The sequence below is a fragment of the Mauremys reevesii genome, linkage group 3 (assembly GCF_016161935.1).
Source record: "Mauremys reevesii isolate NIE-2019 linkage group 3, ASM1616193v1, whole genome shotgun sequence".
NCBI classification, from domain to species: Eukaryota; Metazoa; Chordata; order Testudines; family Geoemydidae; genus Mauremys; species Mauremys reevesii.
The window spans coordinates 131763640-131782899 of NC_052625.1; positions in this window are offsets into that span (position 1 = coordinate 131763640).

The following is a 19260-nucleotide window of genomic DNA, read 5'->3' on the forward strand; positions in this document are numbered from 1 at the left end:
AAAAACAAAATTTCAAAACCTTCTAAAATATACAAGGATTAGAATGGTTAAAGCAACATAAGTTGCCAGGAAGCCCTCATAGCAGTTTGAAGAACGGTGTGATCCTTGCTTTTTCTTTTAAATGCCTCTAAAGCTGTGGCAGTCTTCTGCTAGCCATCATTTCCAATTCGCTCCCATTGAAAGAATCCCCCTCCAATTTCTAACACTCTAAAATTTTGGAGATTTGTGTTTAAAATACCTTTGAATATTGCGAATGAGGGGTTGCAATGAAATTGTGTGAGTTGGTGAGTCTCACAATATTTGTTGTTTTAATTAAAGTCCCAGCTTATGGAGTCAGGTGATTGCTTGGCATTCTAAGCTTTGATTTAGAGAAGTACGTTTCTAGCCCTCATGGCTGTGAAAAGGTAGGGAACATGAACCAGGTATACTTTAAGGCTCAAAAACCAGAAGGCAAGTAAAACAAACCCCAAGTGTATTTATTTTTAAAACTCATGATTTTGGAGATTGGCAATATTGCCATTGCCAGGAGTATTCAAATGCTAATAATGGGCTCAGCTGTGCCTGATGTGACCAGCTTTGCCGTGTGTGGCACAGAGCTGCACTGCCCCATGGGAGCACCAGGAAGCAATGTGTTCAATGAGAAACAATATCTCCTCATGTGCTCCTGTACACGGGGAGAGTGTGCAGGTTGCTCCAGGCCTCTAAGGCGTTCAGCACTCTCTCCCCTGCATGCCACTCCAGTGTAGAGAGTGGGTATGTCCCAGTCTGCTGCCAATCCCTCCTCACTTTTTTAGAGATGGTTAGCATTCAGGAGGGTGTTCAAAGGGACTGCAATTGTGCTGCAAACGGGCACAACAGAAGAAGGCTTTTTGTGCCCTGTTGCCCTACCAATGGACAATCTACTTACAACATGGGTCCCTGTTGCCATACTGCTTACAGAGAGCAAGGGCCTTTGAAATACTTAGCCAGAGAGATTGTTTCAGGAACAGTCCTGTTGCCTTGCCATTATGCTTTTTAGAGAGGAACGAGTGTAGGTTGCTCACCCATGAGTTTGCCAGTCATTTTTCTATTTTGTTATCCTCATTTTTGGTTTAGAGGGGATTATTTGCTGACCTAGTGTTTGGTATTTCTTATATCCAGTGGAAAGGAGTCTTCCTCCTCTCTGGTCTTTCTATACCACTATCCTGCACATGCTCCCTCACAAGTTGCAGGGACAGAGCTGGGGCCCAGGCCATAGCAAAGAATGATAGAGATTTTGGAGCAATTCTGGCTTATTGCGATGCCCATAGACATCAATTATGAGGCTGCTGAAGTTTACAGCAGCCCTTCCAACTGCATAAATTATTTAGAGGGCCATTGTGACCCCAACTGGCTCAGAATCTGAAGCGGGAAAAAGTTGGTTTAAAGCCATCTTTGCCACCTCCCCCAGGCTTGTGTCCACCCAGTGGCCACCTGTCTGTGTCTGTCTGCATTTGAAAAGAGGCTCACAATAGCAAACCAGTGTTTAATCTGCTATAACTCCCTCAGTTATATTTGTTATGAAGTTCTGTTCATCATGAGTAGTTTGCTTACTACTGCCTGGCTTCTGACTTGCACTGTTATGTTTACTTGTAGCCTTTTACTTTTATATAGAAAAATGAACACAGCCCAAGTAAAAGAGCTGAGATTGAATGACTTTTCTAGCAAATGTGGAGCCAGCAGAGTCCTCTCCTGCAGAGGGCTGATAAGTGTTTTTCCACTATGGTAGAAGTTGTGGCCTTTCTCCTTTAGCTTCGATAAGGGTTTGGATTTTACAAATGCTGCATCCATATTTTTTGTGATTAGATTGTCCTTGTGCAAACACAGCTAGCCATTTGCTAGGCAGGTCATTGATCAGTCTTATATAAGAAATAAATAAAAACAGCAAACATTCGTAATTCATACTGATCAGACTGGTATGAGGTTATTCTACAGCATTTTTTTTTCACGTTTGCTTGTCATGTCAGTCATTATCACATGCTTTTGTTTTAATGTAGTCATGTTTTCTGTCTTTGTTTATCGAATCTAGTGTTTCAGTTTCACCATATTTGTTGTGGAAAATATTTTCTGCTTTCAGGAAATGTTCTAAGGGTTAAAGCAATATTCTATGTAAAAATATAAAATGAAGTTGAGGCATAGATGTTGAACTGAATTTAAACTACTAAATATTAACAGCACAAATCATTTCCTTTCAAAATTGCAACCTTATTATCTGCATTGCAGAGCAACAATTGTATGTATTGATTTATGGCTTTATAAATGATTGCAATAGCTAAGCCTCTAGTAGAAAAATGGTGGCTTATATTTCCTTCGCTACCTCCCACCATGTTTCTTAAAGACATAAAAGATATGTCCTTATCCTGTGAGCTCATATGCATGTGCAAACCCCAATTGGTGAAATTTACCTCTGTGCAGAGATCCAACATGAGGCCTATGATACACATAGGTCCCACTTAAGCCCTTCTTTAGAGAGTGTAAAAGTTACACAGGCTTTATGTTGGTTCTCTATGCAGGGATGAATTTCAGTCTTGAGTGAAAAGAATTTAATAGTCTACGGCGCCTCCTGGATCCTTGATTGCTTTTCGGGTATTGCTCTCAGCATTATTTCAGCAAGTCCTTGTATTTAACAGTTAGATTATTCTTTTATTCAAATATAATATAGAGCTTGTCAGGAATGTATATTATTTTCCATAAGAGATTTTGAAGAAAATGATGATTTTTTCACACAACCCAATTTTTTTTGACAAAAATGGAAATTTTCTCATCAAAAAGCAGTTTTGATGAAAAACGTTCAACCTGCTCTAGCAGTATATGACCCAGAGCCTGCTGAGGTGCACGGTCCCCTGATTTTATCCCTGCAGTTCTGAGCTTGTTCTTCCAAAATGGAGGATGACCTTTCTTCAGTGCAGCCACATCCTTTACTATTGCATGACAACAGCTACTTCACAGAGTTTCTAACAACAGTCCTGAAAGTATGTGTGACGTTGCACTCCATATGTTTTATGGAAATATGCTTTTGAGTGTGAATATGATGTAACTGGAATATGCTTTATGCAAAAGGTCTCTTGTAAGGTATCATAACAAAGGTTGTAACCTACCGAATATACTCCTCCTATTTGTATGCATGTATCATTCTTGTGTCTGAAGCTAGAAATATGAAGTATAACTCTGAGGTCCTATTGTAATTGTGCAAAGTGTAGGCCATTAATGGTGGTTTAGAATCGTGATGGCTCCCATTGACTAGCACAATTAGTTGTAAATGGTTTATATATCTGCAAACCTTCCTGTATACATGTGGGTCAACCCAGGAAGAATGGAGACTAGGGGTCTTACAGTGACAAAAGTGGTTACCAGTCATGAGAAAACCCCTGCTTACCACCTGAGATGTCTCCTGGATCTAACAAAGACTGTACCAGGGGAAAGCATTGGGCCCAGACTAAGAAGGAGTCTAGTCTGTGAAAGAAGCTTATTGGAATATCTCTGAGGGTGAGATATTACCTGTAATCAGTTTCTTAATATATTAGGCTTAGGCTTGTGTGTTTTTGTTTTATTTTGCTTGGTGACTTACCTTGTTTTGTCTGTTATTACTTTAAACCACTTAAATCCTACTTTTTATACTTAATAAAATCACTTTTGTTTATTAATAAACCCAGAACAAGTGATTACTCCCTGAGGGAGCAAACAGCCATGTATATCTCTCTATCAGTGTTATAGAGGGTGGATAATTTATTAATTTACCCTGTATAAGCTTTATATAGAGTAAAACAGAATTATTTGGGGTTTGGATCCCATTGGGAACTGGATGTCTGGATGCTGGAGGCAGGTAACCTGTTGAGCTGTTTTCAGTTTAGTCTGCAGCTCTGGGGGCGTGGACCAGACCCTGGGTCTGTGTTGCAGTAGGTTAGCATGTCTGGCTCAACAAAACAGGGTTCTGGAAGTCCCAAGCTGGCAGGGAAAATGGGCTCAGAGGTAATTTCAGTGCATCAGGTGACAGTCCCAAGGGGGTCTCTGTGACCGAACCCATCACAGTATTTGTTTGTTTTTCCATTTGGGCTTGTCAAAGAGAGTGTGATTTTCTCTGAGGTCCAGATTACTTCATACTCATCTATGCCTTCATCACCTTCATCTTGGATTACTGAAATGTGTTCTATTCAGAGTTATACCTGATGTCTACTTGGAATCTTCAGCTAATGCAGAATGTCACATTCACTCATGTAGCAAAGCTTCCTGCATGGGAAATATTACATTGGTTCTCTGTAGTCTGCACTGAATTCCAGTGTTAAGGTAATCACAAGCTAAAACAGACAAATTGCTTCTTTCCAGATGTTCTTTCCCAACAGCTGAGATGAGTTAAGGTGAGTAACAGAGCCATCTAAACTCATGCTGATAAAACCTTTATACTGGTACCACAGCAAACCATCATGCATTGTTTTATATTGCCTGAGGAGGAAGATTCATTTTATAATTAGGGCGTGAATGTGTATTTTTCTATAGTGCATGCAAATTTAATATATTTCCTCCAGCTTTATTAACAAATTTGCCCCTTTTTGACCCAAGCAGTGCGTCAAAGTTCAGGGCCTTGGGAATGTTCCAGTTTGGAATAGAAATTGATGATGGAGTCTGGTATTTTATATGATACCATTTTGTTTATTTTGAAGGCACATACAAAAACCTGTTTCACCATACACAGCAGGAACTAAAATCAAGGGATAGCTTCTTTGCTTATAGCCCCAAATCTCTTTAGTTAGCACCAAACCCAAAAGTTCTCTTTTTAGCTTCTCCCAGGGTCATGCTTACAAGTTGCAGCTTAGCTTTTTCCTCTATCTCTGAGTCTCTGCCAGTTTCTTGTCTGTTCTCCCAGATGGACTTTTTTCCACAGTCACAGACACACCTCACCTGATCAGAATAGTACGTAGGGAAACCTCCATTCACATGGTACTAGTTTCTGGGTAGTTTATTTTTAATTATTCCCCCTCCCTATTTTTATTTAATTAAATTTTCACACTTGCAGGAAATTATGGTGGGGTCAGACAACAGGAAGGGGTCAGAAAATAATTATTTAATGACAGTTGCCGCTGAGATTCAAAAAGTAAAAACTTTATAACTGTTAAACTATAAATTGCCAAGATTACATCAAAATACACAAAGTAAATATCTTTAAATCAAATCAATAAGTTCTCAAACAGCATTTTTCTGTGCCTATCTGTAAGTTTTTATTATTATAGATTAAAATATTTTTAATCAATTTGTGTGTATTGTGAAATCAATATTTATCCAAATTTACAAAAGTCGAATCCTTCCATGCCTAGCTATATTATTCAACTCAATGTACTCCATACTATAGTAATGATCAAGGGGTTAACGGGGTTACTTAGAATATTATAATTTGGAGCCATGCTCCACTCCCCACCCCTTACTTCCTGTTTGTTTAGTGGAAGTTCTCTCCCTGCCTCAAATGTGTTGTGATGCAATTAAATAAAGCAGCAGTTTCTCAGTCTGCAGTCATGTGCACACTTATTTTTGTTGCCCTGAGCACTACCTTTACAAAAGTGACAAGGAGGAAAACATAAGAATTGAGGAGTTTAATACAGAAAATGAGGATTGGTAGCAATAAAAACTGGACCACTATTTTTTTTTCAAATGAGATCATAGATAAAGACAAACAAAAAGGAGTTTTCCTCATCTTTACAAAACATACTGCTTCCACTTATATGTGTCATGGGAAGCAAAATGTCTTATGTGAGCTTGTCAGCTTTGAACGTTTTATTTCTATTTTAATCATATAAGAGTAATTAAAGTTTACTTTATATAAGTTTCTAGGCTGGAAAAAGACCACACAATGCTTATAACTCTAGAATGTATTACTCTAACCTGCTGTGTAAGGGAATCACTTTGGCATAGTGCAGACAATAGAATAGACTTTCTCTTGCAATTACCATCATTTCCCCCAGTTTCTGATTATTTGCAAAACAATAAACATTTGGGCAGAAGTTAATTGTTCCTGTTCAAACATTTGACACATTCTTCATTACTTTTAGTGCATGTGAGTCTTTCACCAAGCCACAGTAATAATTAAGACTGATGAAATCATTAGGCTTGCTGTAAACATTCAACTTATCCAAATAGAGTTTGGCAACATTTTAAAGGTTTTCTGTCAGGTTCATTCAGTGTTTGATTATTTGTTGTTGATACTGAATTCCAGTATGATTGTTGTCATCTGTCATTACACTCTATTGCAGGTACATCAACTGATTTTATTTATACGGTTTGTCGTTCCAAGAAAGGCTCCATCTATTCCAAATGAGCAATAGAAATACTAATATACCCTAGAAGTTTAAAATTGCCTGGTGGAAGCAAACAGGCGCTGTTTTTTCATGAGTCATGAAGCATGCCAATGAATCATGTCAGTGTTGCACACATAATGCACATGACTGAAAAAAATATTGGCTTTTCTTGATAGTTATGACTGCAGAAAGAACAAACCAAGTTAAGCTTTTCAGGACTAGAATTCCAAGACTTTAGGTATTGATGGCTTTTAAATATTGAACCACTTGGAAGACACAAGACCAGCTGTCATGGTTAAAAGTTACATACAAATAGAATATAGCAAGGTGTCTTCACTTGGTTTGCTTTAGTTCCACGAATAAACTGGAGAGATTTCATCCTGCAGAATCTTATTATATTTTATATTTTAACACCCTGTCTGAGCTGGTGCCTAATGTGTGATATCTTCTTTGATTAGTTCATTAGAACTGAAGTCCTGACAAAGTAGTACTATAAGAATATAATTGTACAGACAATTTATAAAGCCCCCTATTTCCTCCCTTTTCCTTGATCTTTGAAGTATTCTATATGACTAGGGCCCCAATCAATTTCATGGCTGTGAAAAAAACCATGAAATAAGCCTTCCCCGTGAAATCCGATCTCCCCCTGCTGCTAGGAGCACTGCAGCCAGGGGGATCCTAGCTCTGCTGAGCTGGGTAGAGAAGGATTTGTCCATCCTCTGCACAGCCTCTCTCGGGTGGGGCGGGAGGGAGAAGGAGCTCAGACCCACCTCCTAGTCTCCAGATGCCTTCCCCTGCTGCAGGATGCTCTGGGACTGGGCAGCAGCCCCAGAGGTTTCTGAAGCTGGAAGAGGCTCGTGGAGGTGGGTCCGATCTCCCTCTGCTACTAGGAGTGCCCCAGCCACGGGGCTCCTATCTCTGGCTGGGCTGGGGAGGGACAAGACTTGTCCATTCCCTGCACAGCCATTGTTGGTGGGAGCTCAGACCTACCTCCACCTCTGGGAACCTCCTGTGGCTGCAGGAAGATCCGTGGCTGCTGCCTTCGGAGTTGAGCTCTGAAGGCAGCACATAAGTGAGGGTGGCAATCCCGTGACCCCCCCCCAGAGCAGGTTTGCTCCCCCCCACCCACAATCCCCTTTTGGGTTGGGACCCCCAAGGTTACAACATGGTGAAATTTCAGATTTACATGTCTGAAAACATGAAATTTACCAATTTTCAAATCCTATGGCCGTGAAATTGACCATAATGGACCTTGAACTTGGTAGGGCCCTACTTATGACTCTTTCACAGGAGTGGAGCACTACAAGTGTCTCCCTACCCCCATTACCACCACTGTCTGATCATGATCATTGTATACTGAGTGGTCCTGCCTGGACTATATGAATGACGGTGGACCTCAGCAATACTTGTGATTTCCAAAACAAAATTTTCAAACACGATTTGGGGAATTTTTTTTGATTTTTTTAGGTTTTATTCATTTCCTTTCTAGTAAGAATAGGTACAAAAGGTATTCTCCGTATGATCTAAATAAAGTCTGGCACATCTAAAATTTGCCGCAAGCTATACTTTTTTATTTCAATGACCATGGACCAGATTTGTCACATAGATATACCATTATCACTTCATTAATGTAGTTCATGAGTTACTGATCACGTAGGCCCAGAAAGTTATCATTCAAGACATGGTTTAAAAGCTTACCATTATCAGACCCTGTGTCTTTGCCTCACTTCATTTCCAGCCACGTGGATGGTGAGATAAAGATTTCCTTTCTGCACCTTCTTCCGTGTTCCATTATTGTTCTTCTCATCTTTAAATTGAAAATGGCTCATGATGGAATGCCCTTTCCTACTGATACAGCTTGTTCATTTACAGAGAAGAAACTCGTATGAAGTCGCTCAGGTTGGATATTAGACAACAATTAAGCTGGCTTCTGGATCAATTTCTATACTTTTGGTGATACATGGCTGTCCTCGTAATCCCTTCCAGCTAATGCTTTTGTACTTAAATGTCCTGGCTCCTGAGTACATTTTCATCAGATTTCTAAAATTATATGAGGGTGGCAAAACTTACATATCTCATACTTGCTTACTTACTCACAGAGGTATTGTGAAGCTTAATACTTGTAAAACAGTTTATAATCTTGTCTAAAGATTACCCTGGCCACTTAAAATCTTGTCACTTGCCTCAGATAAATATATAATATTATATCAATATTTAAGGTACTTCCTGCAGGAAAACATTGAGAATACTGCAAGTAATGCAGTAACCTCTGTTTATGATAAACTTGGTAAACTGTTAAGAGCAGAGTATTGTTAACAATAGATCTAGCTGTGGGCCAGCTGTGAGAGAAGTTTGCAGATGTGCACTTCAGAAACACATACTCAGTAGACTCTTATAGGCAGCCTGGGGAGAAATGTTGAATCCTTAGGTGCCCCACCACTTAGTGTAATGTTCAGCCCTGAGTTAGGTAGTTCTGTGCCTCCTAGGCTCCCTGTAATGTGCACAGGGACAATTAAATGCCTAAGAAAAGGTTTTTCAGAAACCAGGCCAGCTGAGAGAGGAGCCACCTACGCTAACTAGGAATGAAATGCTGAAGCGGGGGTGCAGGGAGAGGAGAGGGGCTTAGGTGCCTAAGCAGCTGATTTGATTCACCAGGCTGATGGGCGAGAGAAAGGCACCTCCCGCCTGTCATGATCCTCAGCTGCAAACCATCTCATGGAATTAACCACATAAACCAGGTTAGCTGCTTTGAGAGTCCATGCCCATGGAACCAAAACCATCTGTGACATCATGCTCAGGACACCCAGAACTATGAGCTACTGTGTTACCCCTCTACCTCAGCAAGAGGGCTCTTTGCTGTGTGTCAGTTCCCTGTCATACCAGCCCAGGGATCTGCAACGTTTGGCACGCAGCCCGCCAGGGTAAGCACCCTGGTGGGCCAGGTTGGTTTGTTTACCTGCCGCATCTGCAGGTTTGGCCGATCGCAGCTCCCACTGGCCGTGGTTCGCTGTCCCAGGCCAGTGCAGATTGCAGGAAGCGGTGGTCAGCACATCCCTTGTCCTTCACCGCTTCCCAGAGCCCCCATTGGACTGGAGCAGTGAACCACGGAGAGTGGGAGCTGCGATCGGCTGAACCTACTGACGCAGCAGGTAAACAAACTGGCCCGGCCCTGCAGGATGCTTACCCTGGCAAGATGCATGCCAAAGGTTGCTGATCCCTGTACCAGCCTGTCTGCCTGGCAAGCAAACTCCTCAAGACTCTGACAGTCTAACCTTTGCCTTGCAAATAATAATCAGTGAACCCCAGTTCCTCAGTGTCCCAGAGACATTTCCCTGCAGTATCCAGTCCCTCTTACTGGATGCTCACAGAAATTATTAAGTTCTCTGCCCACAGAGGCGGAGCACACACCAGCCTGTTAGCTTAGCTGAAGATTCATAAGAACATAAGAACATAAGAAAGGCCGTACCGGGTCAGACCAAAGGTCCATCTAGCCCAGTATCTGTCTACCGACAGTGGCCAATGCCAGGTGCCCCTGAGGGAGTGAACCTAACAGGCAATGATCAAGTGATCTCTCTCCTGCCATCCATCTCCATCCTCTGACGAACAGAGGCTAGGGACACCATTCTTACCCATCCTGGCTAATAGCCATTTATGGACTTAGCCACCATGAATTTATCCAGTCCCCTTTTAAACATTGTTATAGTCCTAGCCTTCACAACCTCCTCAGGTAAGGAGTTCCACAAGTTGACTGTGCGCTGCATGAAGAAGAACTTCCTTTTATTTGTTTTAAACCTGCTGCCTATTAATTTCATTTGGTGACCCCTAGTTCTTGTATTATGGGAATAAGTAAATAACTTTTCCTTATCCACTTTCTCCACATCACTCATGATTTTATATAGCTCTATCATGTCCCCCCTTAGTCTCCTTTTTTCCAAACTGAAGAGTCCTAGCCTCTTTAATCTTTCCTCGTATGGGACCCTCTCCAAACCCCTAATCATTTTAGTTGCTCTTTTCTGAACCGTTTCTAGTGCTAGAATATCTTTTTTGAGGTGAGGAGACCACATCTGTACACAGTATTCGAGATGTGGGCGTACCATGGATTTATATAAGGGCAATAATATATTCTCAGTCTTATTCTCTATCCCCTTTAATGATTCCTAACATCCTGTTTGCTTTTTGACCGCCTCTGCACACTGCGTGACATCTTCAGAGAACTATCCACGATAACTCCAAGATCTTTTCCTGACTCGTTGTAGCTAAATTAGCCCCCATCATGTTGTATGTATAGTTGGGGTTATTTTTTCCAATGTGCATTACTTTACATTTATCCACATTAAATTTCATTTGCCATTTTGTTGCCCAATCACTTAGTTTTGTGAGATCTTTTTGAAGTTCTTCACAATCTGCTTTGGTCTTAACTATCTTGAGTAGTTTAGTATCATCTGCAAACTTTGCCACCTCACTGTTTACCCCTTTCTCCAGATCATTTATGAACAAATTGAATAGGATTGGTCCTAGGACTGACCCTTGGGGAACACCACTAGTTACCCCTCTCCATTCTGAGAATTTACCATTAATTCCTACCCTTTGTTCCCTGTCCTTTAACCAGTTCTCAATCCATGAAAGGACCTTTCCTTTTATCCCATGACAGCTTAATTTACGTAAGAGCCTTTGGTGAGGGACCTTGTCAAAGGCTTTCTGGAAATCTAAGTACACTATGTCCACCGGATCCCCCTTGTCCACATGTTTGTTGACCCCTTCAAAGAACTGTAATAGATTAGTAAGACACGATTTCCCTTTACAGAAACCATGTTGACTATTGCTCAAGAGTTTATGTTTTTCTATGTGTCTGACAATTTTATTCTTTACTATTGTTTCAACTAATTTGCCCGGTACCGACGTTAGACTTACCGGTCTGTAATTGCCGGGATCACCCCTAGAGCCTTTTTTAAATATTGGCGTTACATTAGCTAACTTCCAGTCATTGGGTACCGAAGCCGATTTAAAGGACAGGTTACAAACCTTGGTTAATAGTTCCGCAACTTCACATTTGAGTTCTTTCAGAACTCTTGGGTGAATGCCATCTGGTCCCGGTGACTTGTTAATGTTGAGTTTATCAATTAATTCCAAAACCTCCTTTAGTGACACTTCAATCTGTGACAGTTCCTCAAATTTGTCACCTACAAAAGCCAGCTTAGGTTTGGGAATCTCCCTAACATCCTCAGCCGTGAAGACTGAAGCAAAGAATCCATTTAGTTTCTCCGCAATGACTTTATCATCTTTAAGCGCTCCTTTTGTATTTTCATCGTCAAGGGGGCCCCACTGGTTGTTTAGCAGGCTTCCTGCTTCTGATGTACTTAAAAAACATTTTGTTATTACCTTTGGAGTTTTTGGCTAGCCGTTCTTCAAACTCCTCTTTGGCTTTTCTTATTACACTCTTGCACTTAAGTTGGCAGTGTTTGTGCTCCTTTCTATTTGCCTCACTGGGATTTGACTTCCACTTTTTAAAGGAAGTCTTTTTATCTCTCACTGCTTCTTTTACATGGTTGTTAAGCCACGGTGGCTCTTTTTTAGTTCTTTTACTGTTTTTCTTAATTTGGGGTATACATTGAAGTTGGGCCTCTATTATGGTGTCTTTAAAAAGGGCCCACGCAACTTGCAGGGATTTCACTTTAGTCACTGTACCTTTTAACTTTTGTCTAACTAACCCCCTCATTTTTGTATAGTTCCCCCTTTTGAAATTAAAGGCCACAGTGTTGGGCAGTTGAGATGTTATTCCCACCACAGGGATGTTGAATGCTATTGTATTATGGTCACTATTTCCAAGTGGTCCTGCTATAGTTACCTCTTGGACCAGCTCCTGCGCTCCACTCAGGATTAAATCTAGAGTCGCCTCTCCCCTTGTGGGTTCCCGTATCAGCTGCTCCATGAAGCAGTCATTTAAAGTATCGAGAAATTTTATCTCTGCATTTCGTCCTGAAGTGAAATGTTCCCAGTCAATGTGGGGATAATTGAAATCCCCCACTATTATTGGGTTCTTAATTTTGATAGCCTCTCTAAATTCCCTTAGCATTTCATCATCACTATTACTGTCCTGGTCAGGTGGTCGATAATAGATCCCTACTGTTATATTTTTACTAGAGCATGAAATTTCTATCCATAGAGACTCTATGGAAGCTGTGGATTCGCTTAAGATTTTTACTTCATTTGAATCTATACTTTCTTTAACATATAGTGCCACTCCTCCCCCTGCACGGCCTGTTCTGTCCTTCCGATATATTTTGTACCCCGGAATGATTGTGCCCCATTGATTGGTCTCAGTCCACCAGGTTTCTGTGATGCCTATTATATCTATATCCTCCTTTATCACAAGGCACTCTAGTTTACCCATCTTATTATTTAGACTTCTGGCATTTGTGTACAAGCACTTTAAAAACTTGTCCCTGTTTATTAGCCTGCCTTTTTCTGATGTGCCAGGTTCTTTTTTATGTGACTGTTTATCATCTGATCCGGCCCTTACATTATACTTCTCATTCCTCTGCTCCTGACTATAACCTGGAGATTCTCTATCATCAGACTCTCCCCTAAGAGAAGTCTGTGTCCGATCCACATGCTCCTCTGCAGCAGTCGGCTTTTCCCCATCTCCTAGTTTAAAAACTGCTCTACAACCTTTTTAATGTTTTGTGCCAGCAGTCTGGTTCCACTTTGGTTTAGGTGGAGCCCATCTCTCCTGTATAGGCTCCTCCCATCCCAGAAGTTTCCCCAGTTCCTAATGAACGTGAACCCCTCCTCTCTACACCATCGTCTCATCCACGCATTGAGACTCTGAAGCTCTGCCTGCCTACCTGGCCCTGCGCGTGGAACTGGGAGCATTTCTGAAAATGCCACCATAGAGGTCCTGGATTTCAGTCTCTTCCCTAGCAGCCTAAATTTGGCTTCCAGGACATCTCTCCTACCCTTCCCTATGTCATTGGTACCTACATGTACCACGACCACCGGCTCCTCCCCAGCACTACACATAAGTCTATCTAGATGCCTCGAGAGATCCGCAACCTTCGCACCAGGCAGGCAAGTCACCATACGGTTCTCCCGGTCATCACAGACCCAGCTATCTACATTTCTAATAATCGAATCTCCCATTACTAACACCTGTCTTTTCCTAGAAACTGGAGTTCCCTCCCCCGGAGAGGCAACCTCAGTGCGAGAGGCAACCCCAGCACCATCTGGAAGGAGGGTCCCAACTACGGGAAGGTTTCCCTCTGCTCCCATTGACTGCTCTACTTCCCTGGGCCCTTCTTCCTCCTCAACAGCACAGGAGCTGTCTAAGCAGAGGTGGGACAATTCTACAGTGTCCTGGAAAGCCTCATCAATGTACCTCTCTGCCTCTCTCAGCTCCTCCAGTTCTGCCACCCTGGCCTCTAAAGTCCGTACATGGTCTCTGAGGGCCAGGAGCTCCTTGCACCGACTGCACACATACGCCACCCGCCCACAGGGCAGGTAATCATACATGCGACAGTCAGTGCAATAAACTGGATAGCCCCCACTCTGCTGCTGGGCTTCTGCCTGCATTGTCTCCTAGTTAGTGAAAGGGTGGTTTACGGAAAGTAGTTTTGGAATGTGGTTCGGTTTATAGGATTTGGGGGGGGGCCACGGGGAAGGGGTTAGGGCTGGCGAGGGGCTCCCACTCCCTTCCCACTCCCCTGCCAAACTCCCTTGCGAAACTCCCTGTTAGCAGCCCCTGTTCGCAAAAAAAAAAAAAAAAAACAACACTTCACTTTAATGAACAGCACTGAGATAGTTTTGTAAAAAAGTTTATTAACAAAGAACAGAGACTTAAGTGTTGCTAAGCAAGAGAAAAAGAGACAGGTCTGGTTACAAACAAAACAAAACAAGACTAATGACTAACACTTATTCTTAGCAAGTTACAATCTTTGCCTAAGCAGTTTTCTTACTTGCATCAAGTTAACAGCACCCCTAGCCCTCCAGACTAGGGGATCTAACTTTCATAGGCTTGGAGGGTGCTATACCCTATGTCCCCTCACTGAAAGATAACTAAAATGTCTTTTTTTGCTCCCCTTATTATAGGATCCAAAATCCATTATCTCTGCCTCAAGAGCAAGGAAGGCTTCCTGGGGTGCAGATTCTGTTCCCCGGTGTGAATGTTAAATGGTCTTCTCCCCCTCTTGTTTTGTTCACTTATATTCATGTGTATTTCCATTGTTCTCCATCTGTAACCAAGCTAGTCCAAGAAGTAAACATTCATTCCTTTGGGCTTAGCTACACTGGCACTTTATACCACAATAAAGCCTCCCAGAGCGCTCTACCTTACTCCCCGTCCACACTGGTAAGGCACGTAGAGCGCTCTGACTCCCTGGCTGGAGCACTCCTGGTACATCACCTCCCCAAGAGGATTATCAACTGTAGTGTATTGGGTGAGATGCTTCAGGGTCAGTGTAAATGGGGAGTTAAGTTACTGGGCTCTGATTGACCTCCAGAAATGCCCCATAATCTCCTTAAGCCAAGTGGCCTCTCTTCTTTTCGTTGTGAAATCGGCTGAGGAGTGTGGAAGTGCCTTTTCAGAGCTCTGTTTCAGACAGCCGCTGCTTATCTGCAATAGGGCAAAGCATCGTATACTGAGTGACTGAGTGAGAGGCAGGGGGGCTAGGGGGATCTGAACTTACAAGATAGTGTACTGACACACTCTCAGCACTCCAAAAACCCACTGTCTTTCTCCCCTTACATACAAACAACACACTCCATGCCACCCCCTCATTTGAAAAGCAAGTTGCAGCCACTTGAATGCTGGGATATCTGACCATAATCCACCGCTTCCAATGCTGGTGCAAATGCCACAAATGTGGCCACACCAGTGCGCTTGCAGTTGTCAGTGTGGACAGACTGCAGCGCTTTCCCTAGTGCACTCTCCAAAGGCTGGTTTAACCCAAAGTGCTCTACATCTGCAAGTGTAGCCAAGTCCTTTGTGTGGGACAGGGTGGTTCTAAGCTCTGCCTCCGAAACCCAAGTGAAGAACACTTTTCCAGCATACATCTATGACTCTTTTCACACAACCCATACATACCTCTAGTAATGATTTTCAGGACCAGCATATCACCAGTTTACAAGTGATACTTTTGAGATATATGTGTTATGACAACCGTGCACTGGGAGCAATGAGTTTGCCAGGCCTGATGTGAGTTACAGTATGGGAGAGTGAGTTATTTGCCAGTTGGCATTGAGGGGCTCCCCAGAGTCACCCCATCTCTCTCTAGCTCCTGCTCCCACTTGATACCTCTCCAACACTTGCATTATGTTTTCCTGTGTCCATAGCTGTCTTTTGTGAGGGTGCTGCTGTGCTGCCCCTTCAGCTAGCAGTAGCTTGCCTCCTGCCCTCTGGCTGTAGGGTGTCCAGGGCCGGCTCCAGCGTTTTTGCTGCCCCAAGCAGCCAAAAAAAAAAAAAAAAAGCTGTGATCGGCAGCACTTCAGCAGCAGCTCTACCATTGCCGCTTCATTCTTCAGCGGCAGGTCCTTCCCTCGGAGAGGGACTGAGGGGACCCGCTGCCGAATTGCTGGACGTGCCGCCCCTTTCCGTTGGCCGCCCCAGGCACCTGCTTGCTGCGCTGGTGCCTGGAGCTGGCTCTGAGGGTGTCACAGAGATCAGATCTGTAGACATGCTCTGAGCATGCCTATAGGCTCACGGCTGCCTGGGTGAGATAGGCATACCCTACCCTAATTTAAAAAATCTTGGTTTAGAGCCTCTGGGACTGCAGCTTGAGCTAGGACTCTGAGCAGCTTGTTATGAGTGGCAGCAGTGCACAAGTTCCTGTGCAAATGCTGACTGGTGGAAACTTAGCCACCTAGGGGGCTTAGGTAGCACCTGAGCTGCGGCTTTGAAAATGTTAGTGGCACTTTCATTGTGGACTTAGGCACCCATGTGCTTATTTAGGTGCCTAAATCCCTAAATCTGGTCCTTGGTGTTTTCTGATTAATTGGAAATAGCAATATCTGAAGCATATGTATGTTTGTGCGAGAAGAATAATGTCCTCAGGGGTAATCCGGGTCCCCTTTTCCAATTTATTCTTACTTTTAAAATTGTGGCTTACTTGGAAAGATTTGATTTCAAGATTCCTCTGCCATTTCCCAAGTTTGTAATGCTTCTTTATCTGTCTTTAGCTTCCATTGTTTCTCTTGGCAGCATTTGATGCTGTCAGCCATGGAATTTCAACACTCCGTGGGGTTTGCTGGTGCAGCTGTTCTATGGTTTGATTCTAATTTACCTCTGTTTAGAGTAAGTTTATGTCTGACCAATACCACTTGTGCTTTGGCATGACACACAAGGCGGCTGTCGATCTCATGCTTTTCAATGCTGATAGACTGCCATTTGATGGAGTTTTCATTAATGTACTCTGGTTTTCATGGCTAGGTCTATGACAGCTTAGTCTGCTTTGCACTCTTTCAACCCTTACACTGCAGTCTCTATCCTAGATAATGGCCTCCATAACGTATAATTCTGGAAGTCACATAACTTTATGTAACTATGTCATCTCTAGGTTTGACTACCAGATTTTAGCATTGCATGTGTCCCAGAGAATGTCATCCATGGGCTCTAGCAAATGAACATGACAACTTATGTTTGTCTTGATTCTGCACCAATGTAATTCTTAGCCTTGCATCTCTCCATAGGTGCACAGTGAAATCCCTTGTTGATTTTAAGGTGCTTTTACTTAATTACAAAACCTCCACTGAGAATGTGTTTTTATTTTCCTCTCTGACCTTCCCTTGCCCCATCCATTCACACAGATCTGCTACTGCTGATTATCTGTCATGTTCTCATTACTGATTTAAGACCATTTTCAATAGCGTACTAATTATACTTAAAGAATTATTAATACACTATACTATAATAATATGAAATGATTTCACACCTGTGGTAATAATTATGCTTTGCTGATTATGGATTCCATTCCTAGATGAAACTGAATAAGACAGAGTCCTTCAAAGTTGAATAAATACCGCAATGGTGTTTTTTTTTTATTTATTTAAAACACCCTCAGAACTTTTATAAAGGGCTCTCTATAATTTTATTTCCTACTGCATTATATTGAAAAGCCAAATAGAAGACCAGCTATTTTCAGAGGACAGGATAGAATAACAATCCCCTATAACACCTAGCAACTGAAACCTGACACTTTTGCTGCCAATCTCTTTATCTTGTATAGTTAAATTCCTATCAGACAATCGTGATCTATACCTTCTATTTTCATTTCTAAGTAGCCGTTATTTTTGTCCTCTTTGTTCTTCTGGGTTTTTTTCTTCAGTAAAATCCAATCCTCATTGGTTTGGTCAACAGACAGAAACTGCTGATTATTTTTACCACGTTAATCTCACTCATATTACTGATTACACTGTTCCTTTTCCAAGTGCTTTTGTCCCACATTTCACTCTGAAAACATACAAATGATCCTACAGCATCTACCTCTAGTCAAAAGCTTAAGTGGCAAAGAAGGATCTCTGTATTTTAAGTTCATTATTTTTCCTGGAAAGAGTATCAGCACCTTTATCTGAGTGGCATTTGGGCAAAGCTCTTTACACTCAGGGTTAATTGCTGCCGAAAAAAGCAATCTCAGGAAAACCTTTACAGCCATTGATAACAATCTTCACCCATTAGCCCATACAATCTCTTCTGTCTGCCCCAGATAAGTGTAGTGACCAATCAACATTTGTATTATTCAAGCTGATTTCACTAAAGGAATGATTTTTTTTTTTACTAACACCCTTTAAACCTAAAACCTCCTCTGACTCCTCCTGTTGCATCTGTCTCTTTCTTATGCAAATATCTGACTGTAAATCTATCTTCAATAGCTACATGTGCTAGTCATACCAAGCCCTATCATGTCCTTGATATCCCTACAATGCCCCACATAGCTCAGTGAGTTGGACCTTACATAGCAAAGCCATATAGTTAATTGACCTGCTAACTGAACCTAAAACTATTATGCCCTTGTTAAACTGCAACTAGATTTGACAGTGAACACTTACACATCAGTATGCAAATTGACCTGTTTATTCCAGTGCCACTATTCCTACCATGATCTTTTAAAACTAAATACTCAGAAGAGTGGACTGATATTTGACCTTGGGTATAATTTGGACTAAGGGGTTTTGTATAAGCTACACCACTCTCCACAGTAGCCATAAGAGAGAATTTGGCTCAGAGCCCAGCTCACACTCATTCCTTCATGCCTGAACCTAATCTCCAGGTAACTCATGCAGATTTTCTTACTCCCTCTTAAGCTTGTGTGGGCATGTAGTCTGAGAAGAGGTTGGCCCTTAGGTAGAACATGAGAACTGAAACATGTGACATTCGCCTCACAGATCTCACAAACATTTTGTAAATTGTCATGAGATATCTTTCCTTTCCATTTCAAAATGCACAGAAGGGAACCCCTGGCCTTAGGAGATCAAAAGATTCCTTTTTCCACACCATCCCCACAGTGAGGCAGGGCCGAGGTGATGTGCATTAGGCAGAGGTAAAAAGTGGAGGAAGATCTTTGTTTATTGGATTATCTACACAAGTTCCCTGCTTCTGAACCCCTCCTAATCCCGTCATTAGCAATAACAGCATGGTTAGCAAAATCAAACTGATACCATTAGCTGTCCCACCACCTGCTACCATGTGAGCCCACCAGTGGCATATAGGGTGAATTAATGCTATTCAGGGCAGCAGTAATTTAAATAGTTTGCCAGCAGATCATACAGTGATCCTATTAGTGATTTCAAATGGGACTATAACTTGTAGAACAGAATGTTCCATGGATCCTTTCCCTTTCTCTTCATCTTTTTCCCTACTGTGTCCAGTTTATTGCAGAAATGGAGCAGTGACCTTGCATAAGGATACTTGGTGGGGGTGGAGAAATAATAACCAGTTTCCTCTGCCTTGCCTACCGCTCATATTTTGCAT